This window comes from Macrotis lagotis, chromosome X (genome assembly GCF_037893015.1).
Source record: "Macrotis lagotis isolate mMagLag1 chromosome X, bilby.v1.9.chrom.fasta, whole genome shotgun sequence".
Classification (NCBI taxonomy): domain Eukaryota; kingdom Metazoa; phylum Chordata; class Mammalia; order Peramelemorphia; family Peramelidae; genus Macrotis; species Macrotis lagotis.
The window spans coordinates 387,050,131-387,064,704 of record NC_133666.1 but is presented as its reverse complement, the minus strand read 5'-3'; the positions used below and the strand labels follow the sequence as shown (position 1 = coordinate 387,064,704).

Here is a 14,574-nt window from a genome sequence, read left to right as displayed (position 1 = left end):
AGGATTTCACAGGACTTAGCAGCAACTACATTAAAAGCTGGTAGGGCTTGGAATATAATATGCCGGAAGGCAAAAGAGCTTATAGTGCAACCGAGAATCAACTTCCCAGCCAAACTGAATGTCCTCTTCCAGGAAAAAAAGATGGACTTTCAATGAACCAGGGGAATTTCAAATGTGCCTGTTAGAATGGCCAGAGCTGAACAGAAGGTTTGATTTTCAGATACAGGACTCAGGTGAAGCATGGAGATTGGAGGAGAGGGGGGGAAATATGAGGGACTTAATGATGATGAACTGCATGTATTCCTGCATAGAAAAATGACACTGATAATACTCATATGAGCCTTCTCAGTTAATAGAGCAGGTAGAAGGAGCTTTTATAGTTGAAGCACAGGAGAAAGCTGAATTTGAAGATAAAATATGGTGTAAAAATGGAGTCAATAGAAAAAAGGGAAATGTAAACGGAGAAAGAAAAAGGAGAGGGGGGAATAGGCCAAGATATTTCATATAATAAAATTTTTCTTTGTTACAATGAGCTATTGCAATGATATGGAAGGAAGGAAAGCAAGGGGGAATGAGGGAATCTTCGCTCTCATCAGAGGTGGCTAGAAGAGGAAACAGCATATATACTCAATGGGGTATAGGCATGTGGAATAAGAAGAAGGTGGGGACAGGGGGAAGGGGTGGGGATGTGAATGAAGGAGGAGAGGATAGACCATGGGGGGAGAGTGGTCAGATATAATACATGTTCTTTTTTACTTCTTGCAAGGAGCTGGGATTGGGTGGCCTGTCTGGGACCATAGGGCCAGGTGGATGATGGGCTTAAGGGGTGGTATGTGGGCTCAGGGCCTCTTGGCCCCAGGGCCAGAGGTCTGTGTGCTGTGCCACTCAGCTACCCTACAGCAGAGTCAGAGTAAAAGGAGAGAGAAAATATAGTACATGGTAGTAGAAAAATACAAAAGGAGGGCATTGCGATCAGCAATGGTAACAGTGGAAAAATATGGAAGTAACTTTTGTGATGGACTTATCATAAAGAATGTGGTCCACCCATGACAGAGTTGGTGGTATTGGAACACAGACTGAAGCACATTTTTTATCATTATTATTTTTTGGGGGGTGCAGGGCAAATGGGGCTGGGTGGCTTGCCTGGGGCCTCATAGCAGGGTGATCGTTGGGTGTCTGAGGCTGAATTTGGAGCTGGGTGCTCCTGGCTCAAGGGCCAATGCTCTGTCCACCACCCAGCCACCCCTACTATTATTACTATTTTATTTTATTTTGGGTCTTTTTTTTCTTTTTTCTTTTTTCTCTTTTTTGGTTTTTGCAGGGCAGTGGGGTTGGGGTGGCTTGCATGTCACATGGCTGGGTGATTGTTGGGTGTACAGGGCCAGATGTGGGCTCAGTTGCTCATGGCTCCAGGGCTGGTGCTCCATCCATTGTGCCACCGGGCCATACCTACAATTATTACTATTATTTTTTATTTTAATTTTTTCTCTCCCCTTTACGTTATTGCTCAAGCAAGTCTATATTTTTTGGGGGGGAGGGGGTATTTTGTTTACTCTTAAACAAGAATATTTTATTAATGTATAAAAAACATTTTTAGAAAATGAGAATAAATAAATATTAAATAGAAAAAAATAAATAGGTCAGATTTTTTCCAGAGTATAAAAAAGAAAGAATAGAGGTGATGAAATCTTTGATTATAGTCATCACAAATGAAAAAAAAATGAGAGAAGAAGGGAAAATGGATTATCCCAAAGCAATAAACTATGATAGGAGGGATGATAAGGGAGACATATATAGTATTTTATGAATTTCCTTTTATTCTTTTATTTCTTTTTTTAAAGTCAGACTAACAGTCACTCACAACCTAATCACACCATTTAGCCACAGAAGCTTTGACCAGTTTCATTTCTGAACTAGACCAGTTTGCCCCTCTTTGGAGGTCTGGATTTCAAGCATTCCCATGAGTTTACCATACCAGTACCTGATTAACTGATATTCTGATTTTCTCATTTACTGATTTTCCATTGACTTCAACCCTTTTACAGCTCAAAAGTCCCAAACTCAAGCCACCTACCAGCTCCAGTCTTCCATTAGTAACCACTTCAGGCATCTGCCACCACCCTAGAATCCATAAATATTTCAATGAATGTTGTCCCACTTTCTGAGTAATTACTGCTCCCAAATTGTCATTATTCTTCCCTTTTGCCTTAGAGTCAGAATTCCCTAAGCTCCATTTTTACTCTCTTCTCCCATGAATTTGTCTTTTATGTTTCCTTCATTCAATTGGCAGTGACATGTAGGCAACACTCTCAGCTGCTACCAAACCAGTAAATAATCTCTTTCCTTGGCCTAGTTTTCATTTCTTGGTATGAAATCAAAACATCACCATCTCTCATGTCATGGAACATAACACCAGATTACTCTAACACCCATTTTTAGTGGAAAGGAAGATGAACTTCCAGGTTATTGTATCTGATTTCCCCCTGACCACTCTCTTCTCAGATCATTCTGCATCATCCAATTTCTTGGGACACATTTTAATCTCCGAAGTGCTCTCACCATTTCTATCCTTCTTCATTACCTCAATCATCCTGATGCCTTGGGGAGGCAAGCCAGTGGTATTCCATTAATGATTAACAATTCCCCAGAAGAAAAAAAAATCAGGAAACCTTGTCCATATTTTTGAAATGAAATTAGTCTGAATCTTGTTGCCAGGAACTAGTAATAATACAAATTTAAAGATTTATGTAGAATTTTAAAGGAACTCAGCCCCTAGTCCAGTACATTTAACATAACCTGTACCTGAAAATGAATTCCCTTTATAACACATCTGACAAGTTGTCACCCAGTATTTGCTTTAACCTCAAGTAAGGAAGAACTTGTTACCCATTCTTCCCCCTGGGAAGGTCCATTTTACTATTGGATAACTAATTGTTAAGAAGTTTTTCCTTACATCAATCTTAAATTTTCTTTTCTTTTTTTTTGAAACTTCCACCCAATGCTTTTACCAAGTGATTTCTAGAGTCAAGCAACACAAGTCAAATCACTCTTTCATGTGGTAATCTTTAAACACAGATAATGTGCCTCCCCCAATCCAACCAAAGTCTTCTTTTTAACCTAAACATTTTCATTCCCTTAAATTGATCTATAACTGGCATAAAACAGAGGTTTTCACCATCTTTATTTTCTTAATCAAAATACCCTTTAGATTATTAATGCTCCCTAAAGTGTAGCTTGAAACTCTAGACCTGCTTTATAAACACAATTATCAACTCCTTATTCCTATACAATATTTGACTATTTAAAATTTTATTTATTTTATTCTATTTTTAATTTATGTAATAAAACAAATATTTCCATAAAATATTATAATAAAAATAAAATTGCATATAAAAGTGCAAATCTATTATGTTCTTGTTATCCTTTTCACAATATAATAAAGTTATCATGCAATTTTTTTCATTTTTTTCTTCCCTCCCCCCCACCCTAGAAATGCCTATCATTAGACATAAATATGTCTGTCTGTATGTATATTTATATATAAAATCATTATAAACATATGTCTATTTATCACTTCTTTCTCTTGATGGAAATAGCCTCTTGCTTCATATTTCCTTTGCAGTTAATGGTATTTATGATAGAAATAACTTAGTCATTCAAAATTGTTCATAAAACAATATTGCTGTTACTGTAAAAAACATTCTCTTGATTCTGCTCATTTTGTTCTTCATTATTCTATGTAAGTCTATCCATTTTTTTTCTATGATCACCAAACTCATCATTTCTTACAGAATAGTATACATCACAATCAGCCATTACCCAATTGATGGACATCTCTACAATTTCTAGTACTTTACCATCACAAAGATAACTGCTATAAATATTTTAGAACAAATAGGTTCATTTCTTTTTTCCTTAATCGTTTTTGGAAATTGACCTAGTAGTGATATTGTTGGATCAAAGGACATTTTAAAAAATAGTAAAATTCACAGCTGCCCTTGATGAAAAATCTTTTGAAAAAGGAGATATAATTTGATGGTCTAAGGAACAAAAGATTGAGCTTTGAAAGACTGAGCCCTCAACTTTTGTCCTGAATGTCACTGACTCACTTCATGAGTTTAGCATGATCAAAGGAACATGGATTTAGAACTAGAATCCAACACTTGAGGTCAGAAAAACTTACATAATTTGATCTATATTAGAAGTTGGACCTCTGACTCCAAATACGGTATTCTTTCCACCATACCACATGAGGTTTTCAATGTATCATGAAATGATAGATTCATAGGCTTTTAACTGTAATGAACCTCAAGTGCAACTTTGTCTAAAATCCTTATTTCATAGATTAAGAAATTGAGGTTCAAAGAGATTCAGTGACTCTTTCAATCACTACATTAAGAAATGACAGAGGGGCGGCTAGGTGGCGCAGTGAATAGAGCACCGGCCTTGGATTCAGGAGTACCTGGGTTCAAATCCAACCTCAGACACTTAAAAATGACCTAGCCATGTGGCCTTGGGCAAGCCACTTAACCCCATTGCCTTGAAAAATCTAAAAAAAAAATGACAGACTTCCAGTCAAGATGGCAGAGAGACAACAGGCACAGATCTAAAGTCTCCTGATCTTCCTTCATAAATAATATGAAACAAACTTCTTAACAGAAATCCAATGACAAAACCCAGAAAGAAGCTAGGAGAAGAAGATCTACCTCAAGATTTGTCTTCCACAGTCCTGGGTGAGTCCAGGTGCAGAGGACAGAGGGCAGACTCTGCTAGGAACATTGGACTGGTGAGAGTCTGGGAGCCTGGATTAGCTGAGGATTGACCTGATCAGCAGTGTGGTTGGACTCTGGAGCCTGGGGGCCTGAAAATCAGACTACTTGATCAGCAGAGGGGCTAGAGCCTGGTAGACCATGGGGGCTTGGGTCAACTGGGGAGCAGAGGCATTGGTGGTGGCGCTGACCATCTGAAGCTTGCCCACAGGGCTGGATGGAGAGTTCCAGTGATGGAGAGCTGCAGACATCAATCCCTGAGCTTCCCTGGTCCAGAGGAAGTCAGAGTCCAAACCTCCATTTCAACTGAAGCCTCTTCCTGGAACAAACAGAGTTACAGACTACTTTTGCCCTAGGTGCAGGTGTGTGAGCAGCAGAACCAGCTCCTCTGACAATAGGCAGAGGGATGACCTCACCCCAGGGTAGAGGCCACCATTGATTGAAGACAAAAGTATTTAACAGCTTCAACCACTCCCTCTAGGCCAAAGGTGAGGTTCTCAATCAAGGTCACAGACACTCCAGAGAAAGCAACCAGTACCCCCTACTGGTCAGCTGGAGATATTACACTCAGTGAGTAAAGCCTCGAGAAATCCCAACACCAAAGCATTGTGAACCAGCCCCTCCCCAGCACAGGGTCTTAGTAAAATGAAGAAAAGGAAAAAAAGTGAAAAGGAGGGTCCATAGAAAAATTCTTGGAGGAAAAGACCCTAACTCAGAGAGACATAGAACCTCAGAGGAGAATATGATCTAGTCTCCAGCACGGAAAAACTTCCTTGAAGATATAAGGAAGGAGTTTAAAAATCAACTGGAAAATATGGGAAAAGAAACCCCAGAAAGAAACCCACCTTGCAACAAGAAAACAAATCACTGGAAAATACAATTGGACAAATGCAAAAAGAAAAGAATTCTCTCAAAACTCCAATTGGTCAAATGGGAAACTCCTTCAAAAATAGTATTGACAAATTGGAAAAGGAGCTGCAAGGTAAATAATGAAAATTCTTCTCAAAAAAAAAAAGAATGGAGTCTATAGAAACTAATGACTTCATGAGGCAGCAAGAAACTGTTAAACAGAACCAAAAAGGGGAAAAAATAGAAGAAAATGTAAAATACCTCATCAGCAAAACCACTGACCTTGAGAATAGATCAAGAAAGGACAACCTGACAATTATAGACCTTCCTGAAAACATTGAAGACAGAAAAAAAAAGCCTAGACTAAATATTACAGGATTTACTGATGGAAAATTGACCTGATATCATGGAACCAGAGGGCAAAATGGTTATTGAAAGAATACATAGGGAGTGGCTAGGTAGGGTAGTGGATAAAGCACCAGCCCTGGAGTCAGGAGGACCTGGGTTCAAATCCCGTCTCAGACACTTAATAATTACCTAGCTGTGTGGCCTTGTGCAAGCCACTTAACCCCATTTGCCTTGCAAAAACCTAAAAAAAACAAATACATAGATCCCCTCTTGAAAGAGATCCTAAAATGAAAACACCAAGGAATGTTGTGGCCAAATTTCAGAACCATCACTTAAAGAAAATCCTGCAAGTAGACAGAAAGAAACAATTTAAATACCAAGGAGCCACAGTTAGGATTATACAGGACCTGGCTGCATCAACATTAAGGGATCAAAGGGCCTGTAATGAGATATCCCAAAGAGCAAGGGAGCTTAGAATACAGTCAAGAATCCACTACCCAGAAAAGCTGAGCCTTCTCTTCCAGGGTGAAAGACAGACATTTAATGTAATGGAAGGGGGCGGCTAGGTGGCGCAGTGGTTAAAGCACCGGCCCTGGAGTCAGGAGTACCTGGGTTCAAATCCGGTCTCAGACACTTAATAATTACCTAGCTGTGTGGCCTTGGGCAAGCCACTTAACCCCATTTGCCTTACAAAAACCTAAAAAATATATAATGGAAGATTTCCAACATTACCTGATGAAAAAAACAGAGGTAAATAGAACATTTGGATATCAAGCAGGAGATTCCAGAGACACATGAAAAAAGGTGGGGAAAAAGGAGTAATAAAAAAACTGCTATTCAATAAATGAAGAGGAGAATAAATACTTAAATAACCCTATCTCAGAAAAAGAAATTCAACAAGCTATCATTGAACTCCCTAAGAAAAAAATCTCCAGGGCCTGATGGATTCACAAGTGAATTCTACCAAACATTTAAGGAAAAATTGGTCCCAATTCTATATAAACTCTTAGGAAAAATAGGAGAAGATGGAACTCTGCCTAACTCTTTCTATGGTACCAATATGATATTGATACCTAAACCAGGAAGAGTTAAAACAGAGAAAGAAAATTATAGACCTATCTCCCTGATGAATAAAGATGCAAAAATCTTAAATCAAATTCTAGCAAAATGATTACAAGTTATCACTAGGATAATACATTATGAACAAGTAGGATTTATCTCAGGAATGCAAGGTTGCTTCAACATTAGGAAAATGGACTGTTCCTTAGAATAATAAGCAGTATCTATCTAAAACCATCAACAAGCATTATATTTAATGGGGAGAGGCTAGAGGCATTCCCAATAAGATCAGGGGTGAAACAAGGATGCCCATTATCACCACTACTATTCAATATCGTATTAGAAATATTAGCTTCAGCAATAAGAGAAGAAAAAGAAATTGAAGGAATTAGAATTGGGAAGGAAGAGACAAAACTCTCACTCTTAGCAGATGACATGATAATATACCTAGAGAATCCCAATAAATCATTCAAAACACTACTGCAAAAAATTAGCAATTTTAGCAAAGTTGCAGGATATAAAATAAACCCTCATAAATCCTCAACTTTTCTATATATGACTAGCAAGTTACAGCAGGAAGAGCTAGAAAGAGAAATCCCATTCAAAGTAACCTCAGACAATATAAAAATACCTGGGAGTCTATTTGCCAAGGCAGACTCAGAAACTTTGAAAACAATTACAAAACACTTCTCACACAAATAAAATCAGAATTAAATAACTGGGCAAACATCAACTGCTCATGGATAGGCCAAGCCAACATAATCAAAAATGACAATTCTACCAAAACTAAACTACTTGTTTAGTGCCCTACCAATCAAAATTCAAAAAAAATATTTTAATGAGTTAGAAAAAGTTGTAAGTAAATTTATCAGGAGAAATAAAAAGTCAAGAATTTCCAGGGATTCAATGAAAAAAAGTGCAAAAGAAGGTAGCTTAGCCCTACCAGATCTAACATTATATTATAAAGCATCAGTCATCAAAACTGTCTGGTATTGGCTAAGAAACAGAGAAGTGGACCAGTGGAATAGATTAGGTACAATATCAGGAAATGATTATAATAATCTGTTGTTTGATAAACCCAAATAGTCCAGCTACTGGGATAAAAACTCTATCTTCAAAAAACTGCTGGGAAAATTGGAAGTTGGTATGGAAGAAACTTGGATTAGGCCAACACTTCATACCCTATACCAAGATAAGATCAAAATGGATACAGGATTTAGACATAAAAAAGCAATATTATAAGTAAACTAGAAGATCAAGGAGTAGTTTACCTGTCAGATCTATGCAAAGTGAAGCAGTTTATGATGAAGGAAGAGATGGAGAACATCACTAAAAACAAACTAGATATTTTGATTACATTAAATTAAAAAGCTTTTGCACAGACAAAACCACTGTAACCAAGATTTAAAAAATGTAGCAAACTGGGAAATAATCTTTACAACTAGTATTTCTGACAAGAACTCATTTCTAAAACATACAGAGCTGAGTCAATTTAAAAAGTCATTCCCCAATTGAGAAATGGTCAAAGGATATGCAAAGACAATTTACAGATGAGGAGATCAAAGCAATCAAAGGTCATATGAAAAATTGCTCTAAATCATTATTTATTAGAGAAATGCAAATTAGAGCTTCTCTGAGGTACCACCTCACACCTTTGAAACTGACCAATATGACCAGAAAGGACAATGATCATTGTTGAAAGGGTTGTGGGAAATCTGGGACAATAATATATTGTTGGTGAAGCTGTGAAGTCATCCAACCTTTCTGAAGAGCAGTCTGGAACTACACTCAAAGGACAACAAAAATGTGCATACCCTTTTATCCAGTAATACCACTGCTGGGTCTATACCCTGAAGAGATAATGAAAAAAGGTAAAAACATCACTTGTACAAAAATATTCATAGCAACCCTGTTTGTGGTGGCAAAGAATTGGAAATCAAGTAAATGTCCTTCAGCTGGGGAATGGCTTAGCAAACTATGGTATATGTATGTCATGGAACACTACTGTTCTATTAGAAACCAGGAGGGATGGGAATTCAGGGAAGCCTGGAGGGATTTGCAGGAACTGATGCTAAGTGAGATGAACAGAACCAGGAAAACATTTTACACCCTAATAGCAACATGGGGGTGATGATCAACTTTAATGGACTTACTCATTCTATCAGTGCAACAATCAGGGAAAATTTTGGGCTGTCTTCGATGGAGAATACCATCTGTATCCAGAGAAAGAACTGTGGAGTTTCAACAGACTGAGAACTATTACCTTCAATTTAGGAAAAAAAAAACTGATATCTTATTGTCTGAACTTGCTCTCTTATACTTTGTTTCTTCCTTAATATATGATTTCTCTCTCATCACATTCAATTTGGATCATTGTATACCATGGAAACAATGTAAAGACTGACTGCCTTCTGTGGGGGGTGGAGGGAGGGAAGTAAGATTAGAGGAAAATTTGTAAAACTCAAAATAAATAAAATCTTACTAAAAAAACAGAAATGACAGAAAAGACTCAGGTCTTCTTATTCCCTATCCAGTGTCCTTCATACTGGATCATTATGCCCACAAGAATGCAAATTGAATGCATGAATATTAATCTTTATTGACATAGTAGAAAATATCATTTTTCTAGGTTTTTCCATTTCTTTAATATTTTATCAGCTTTTTAAAATGCAGTTGGAGAGAATTCCAATAGTATAAAGGGGACATTAGAGGTCCCACTATAGTACAAGAAAATTTTCAAGCACAACACCAGGAACAGCAAAGGACCTGTCTATCAATGAATGGAGAGGCTCATGTCTATGGCATCTTCCATTTGTAGGTAAATTCTATGAGTATAGTAACCTATGAAACAAAGGAAAAAGCAAAAGGAACTCCAGTCTTGTGTGGTCCATTCTGCAATGACAATATCAGAGGGGTAGCAAAGGTAGGCAGGAGATTCTATGAATCAGGAAATTTTTAGACTATTTATAAAAACAAAGCTAACTAATGATATGCTAAATATGATATTCTTGTCAAAGGACCAGTGAACTGACATACTAGTGAAAGCACTTAGCAGCATGAATCTTGAAACAACCAATAAATGAACTTGAAGACAGAAAGAACTAAATGAAAAGATGAGTCACAGATTTTCATATATATATATATACATGTATATATATATATGTATGTATGTATGTATGTATGTATGTATGTATGTATTGCAAGGCAATGGGGTTAAGTGGCTTTCCCAGGGCCACACAGCTAGGTAATTATTAAGTGCCGGATTTGAACTCAGGTACTCCTGACTCCAGGGCTGGTACTCTATCCACTGTGCCACCTAGCTGCCCCCCCATATTATTTTTGTGAAGCATTTATGATAAAAACATTAGCATGAAAATAGTTTCTTTTTTAAGCAACACTTTGTTTCTCAAAATAAAAAAACCCAAAATTTTGTGAAAACTCAATAAAACACAATAAATAAATCAAAATATAATTTAATATTCATTAATTTCAATGTAAAAGTGGGAATAAGAGACAATGGTTAAAAAGATGTTGGAAGATCCTAGGAAAAAAGAATTACAAGAGTTCAAAGGTTCTCATGTGTATCTCAAGACTCTATAGCATGAATAATTTCTTTAAGAAAAGTTATGGAGGGGTGGCTAGGTGGCACAGTGAATAGAGCACCAACCCTGGAGTCAGGGGTACCTGAGTTCAAATCCGGCCTCAGACACTTAATAATTATCTAGCTGTGTGACCTTGAGCAAGCCACTTAACCCCATTTGCCTTGCAAAAATTTAAAAAAAAAATATGGAGAGTTAGGCATATTCAGAGCTAGAAAACATAACAAAAATGGGAATTGATCATAAGATAATGTTGTCATTACTAATGTGGGATTACTTAATCACCTTAGTCACTAAATTCATTTAATTAATTAATCATTATTAAATAATTATCCAGATTACTTATTTGTTAGAAAAAAGCTAAAAATGCATGAAAACTTGAAGAATAAAAATAAATATAAGCAGTTAAAATTACTTCAACCTGATGTATTTTTAAATGGATTAGGGAACAGATATTGAGACAGATAATCACCATTTCTTACTGATGTAAATCAAATTCTATAAATGAAGATAACAAAACTTGTTGCCTTAGTCAGCAAACCCTTGATACTTTCTTTGTCAGTTGAAGACCTATGAAAATAAGGACAATCCAGATTTAGAAAATACATCATTTCATAAAATCTCATGGAAAATGATGGTGAGGGGAGGCTAGGTGGCGTAGTGGATAAAGCACCAGCCTTGGAGTCAGGAGTACCTGGGTTCAAATCTGGTCTCAGACACTTAATAATTACCTAGCTGTGTGGCCTTGGGCAAGCCACTTAACCCCATTTGCCTTGCAAAAAAAAATGATGGTGAAAGATTATGAGCATCATTGTCTCATACATCAAGAAAGGGAAGGACACCAGACATGAAAGATAATTATAAAACCAGGAGAAACATTGAAAACAATTGTGATCCAATACATTTCTCCCTAATATTAGAACATAATCAACTGTTCTCAGAATAATCAACAACAACAACAACAATCATTTGAATATATAAGTTATGCATTAGATCCTGCTTTTACTTTCTAATGGTGCAGAGGTAACACTATATAATCATCCATTTAGAGAACATTTGTGCTAAATAGGGAGAAAGAGCTGAAAATCCTGAAAAAAAAGAACCCAAATAAACCCGAAAACTCTCCAGTCTCTGAAATTAACCCCTCAAACATATAAATGATTATATTTCAATAGGAAGGGGGAAAGGGGAAAGAAACACCATAACATATAAGGAATCTTAGCTAAAAGGAATTCACAATTTCAAAAGGTAGACGTGAGAAAGGAGAGTATTCCAGATGTAGTGGACACTGTATAGGAAGGCACAAATTGAAGAAATGTAACAACATAAAAATGGATTGTCATAAGCAGCAATTAGGCTATTTGGGCTGGAACCAAAAGCATGAGAGGAGGAGAAAGAGGAAAGCTGTCTAGAAAGATAGATTAAAACCAAATCATAAAGGCCTCAGGATGTCTTCTTTAAATGATCCTTAAGGAGCCACTGGAACTTCTTGAACAGAGAAGTGATATAGTCGTAGTTCTGTTTTTAGACTATGAATTTGACAGCTATGTAATGAGAATTATTGTAGCAGGACAAGTGAGAGGTAATGAACTTAACTAGGATGGCTGGAGTATGGAGAGAAAAAGGGAGACCTACTGCAAAATATCAATCAACTAATTTGATTACTGATTTGACTTGATAATTGAATGAATACGGAAGATGCTCTACAATTTTTACGTCTATATGTTCTTGAGTCAATTTTTACTTCCTATTTTAAACTCCCAAGGATGAAAGTAATGTACCCACTTGACAGAAAGCCCCAAACATTTTTGGAACTTTCCAGAAATGAGCAACAATAGAACTTTTGCTGCAAAGAAAAAAAATCAACAATTCCATGAGCCCTTGAGAAGACTCTATATCAGTCTGAGATCTCTTACTTCCATCTTTTCCCTCTTGTCTTTCACCTCTCCTATTTCTTACTCTTCATTCCTTCTTTCCCTTATTTTTCTTTCTTCTTCTTCTTCATCTTCTCTCTCTCTCTCTCTCTCTCTCTCTCTCTCTCTCTCTCTCTCTCTCTCTCTCTCTCTCTCTCTCTCATATTCATTTTTTTAATAGCCTAAATAAAAGAATCCTTATTCCCTCACACTCTCACTGATGAGTTGGGTCCAGAGTTCAGCTACATTTCCTTCTTATGGTCTTATTGAGTTCAAGTCACATATAAGGTTCAAGACAATGTAGTCTCAAGTTTAGAAAGGTGATGGGTAACTCAGAGCTCCAGTTGCTATAAATCCTTTTCCATTCTTGAAATGATCAATACATTCCTCCTTAAACATAATGAATCTGTGACATCTATTCACATTGACACATGCAGACCCTGTTATCAGCTGATCCAATCCAGAGAGATACAATTAGGACATCATTGGAAAGATTCCCCACCTAGATGGGGAAAGGAAATCTAGCTGAACCTGAGACCTTTCCTTCTCCTCCTCCCCCTGACCTCGTGATTCCACTTCAGGGGACTTCTGGAAATAACTACAGAAGTTATGGATCCATTTTTCAACTCACTTGATAATTTGTGGACAATCTCTGGAATGTGGCCAACTTTTCTTCATCTCTGAACCTAATTTTTATGCACCGTCAATACAATTCAAAGGTCTTTTGCATTTACTTGAAGACCTATGAATGAATTAGCTTATCGGTTGGACATCTAATCACTTTATGCAGGGTTCTCAAGTGCTTTTTGTAATCAAATTTATCATATAGCTGTTTATAAATCTAACTCAAAAGTCACAACTGGAAGCTAAGCTTCTTAAGGCAAGAACTATCAAAGCAGCTTTCTCATAGAAGGTAATAATGATGAATTTTTTTGGAACTGTTGAAATAGCAAGTTTCAAATGTTTTGGAAAATAACTTGGCATGCAATGTATTTTTTTTGCTTTGAAGCAACAATTTGACACCAAAGAGAGCTAAAAGTAGAACTAATACTTTGACAAACCACAAATCCTTGTGCTTTATTCTATTTAAGAAATAAATCAAGGTTCTTCTTTTACCTTGAAAAGTAAAGCTGTGTGCTCGCAAAGAAAATATCTTTGCCTCCAAATATAGCCTGCCATTTATATATATATATATATATATATATATATATATATATATATATATATATATATATATAGACACACACACACAAATAGTCTGCTAGCCATGTTGTCAACAGGCTGGAAAAATGTTGTATGGGAAGTGCACATGTTTAAATGAGATAAGACATATAATGCACTTTACATACTTTAAAGGGCAATTTAAATGTCAGCTATTCTTGTTTGGATCTTTTTTTTTTTTTTTGAATGGGACCTGTGATTTCAAAGTAGGATCTTCCACCCAGGGTTGTTATGAAGAATAAATGATGTAATATTGGTAAAATCTCTTACAAATCTTAAAGTACTTTATAAATGCTTGTCATTATCATTATGAAATTGGTTTAGAGAACACCCAGTAAGGAAATTTCTCCAGCCAATGCAGATTAGTACTTGCTCTAAATCTTATAGTCTTAGGGAGTTGCTTGGAAGACTGCGAAGTTAAATGACTTACCTAGAGTAACTCAACCAATATGTATCAGAGGCAGGATTAGAATCCAGATCTATCCAAGCCAGGGAACTTCCAGGGAAGAGGCAAGATAGCAGCATGAGGCTAAGAAGTTTCCAGAGCATTTCTTGAAACAACTTTAAATGAAGCCTCTAGCAAACCTTAAAGCTACAGATCACATCAATAAAAGAATGAAACAAGTTCTCAACCCAATGGAGGATCTTCAGCAAATGTTCCTCTCTTCTGGGGAAAAGGGGAACTATAGCCCAGAATAGGCAGGAAAATGGGGAAGTCAACAGGAAGCTCTTAGCCACAATGCAGCTCAGGTCCCAGCTCACTAGGCAGCAGATCAGCCTTAAGTGTCCCAACCCCAGCTCAGAAGACAAAGTCTG

At 36.8% G+C, this 14,574-nt stretch overlaps 1 long non-coding RNA gene across 2 annotated transcripts in view; it reads right to left on the bottom strand.

Annotated features, from left to right (window-relative positions):
- LOC141503258 (uncharacterized) overlaps nucleotides 1-14,352 on the bottom strand; it is a 171,691-nt gene extending 157,339 nt beyond the window's left edge. For both annotated transcript variants that reach the window (XR_012472795.1, XR_012472796.1), the window contains exon 1: nucleotides 14,189-14,352. This is a non-coding gene — a long non-coding RNA (uncharacterized LOC141503258). The remainder of the gene's footprint in view (nucleotides 1-14,188) is intronic.
- Nucleotides 14,353-14,574: the final 222 nt, after the last annotated feature.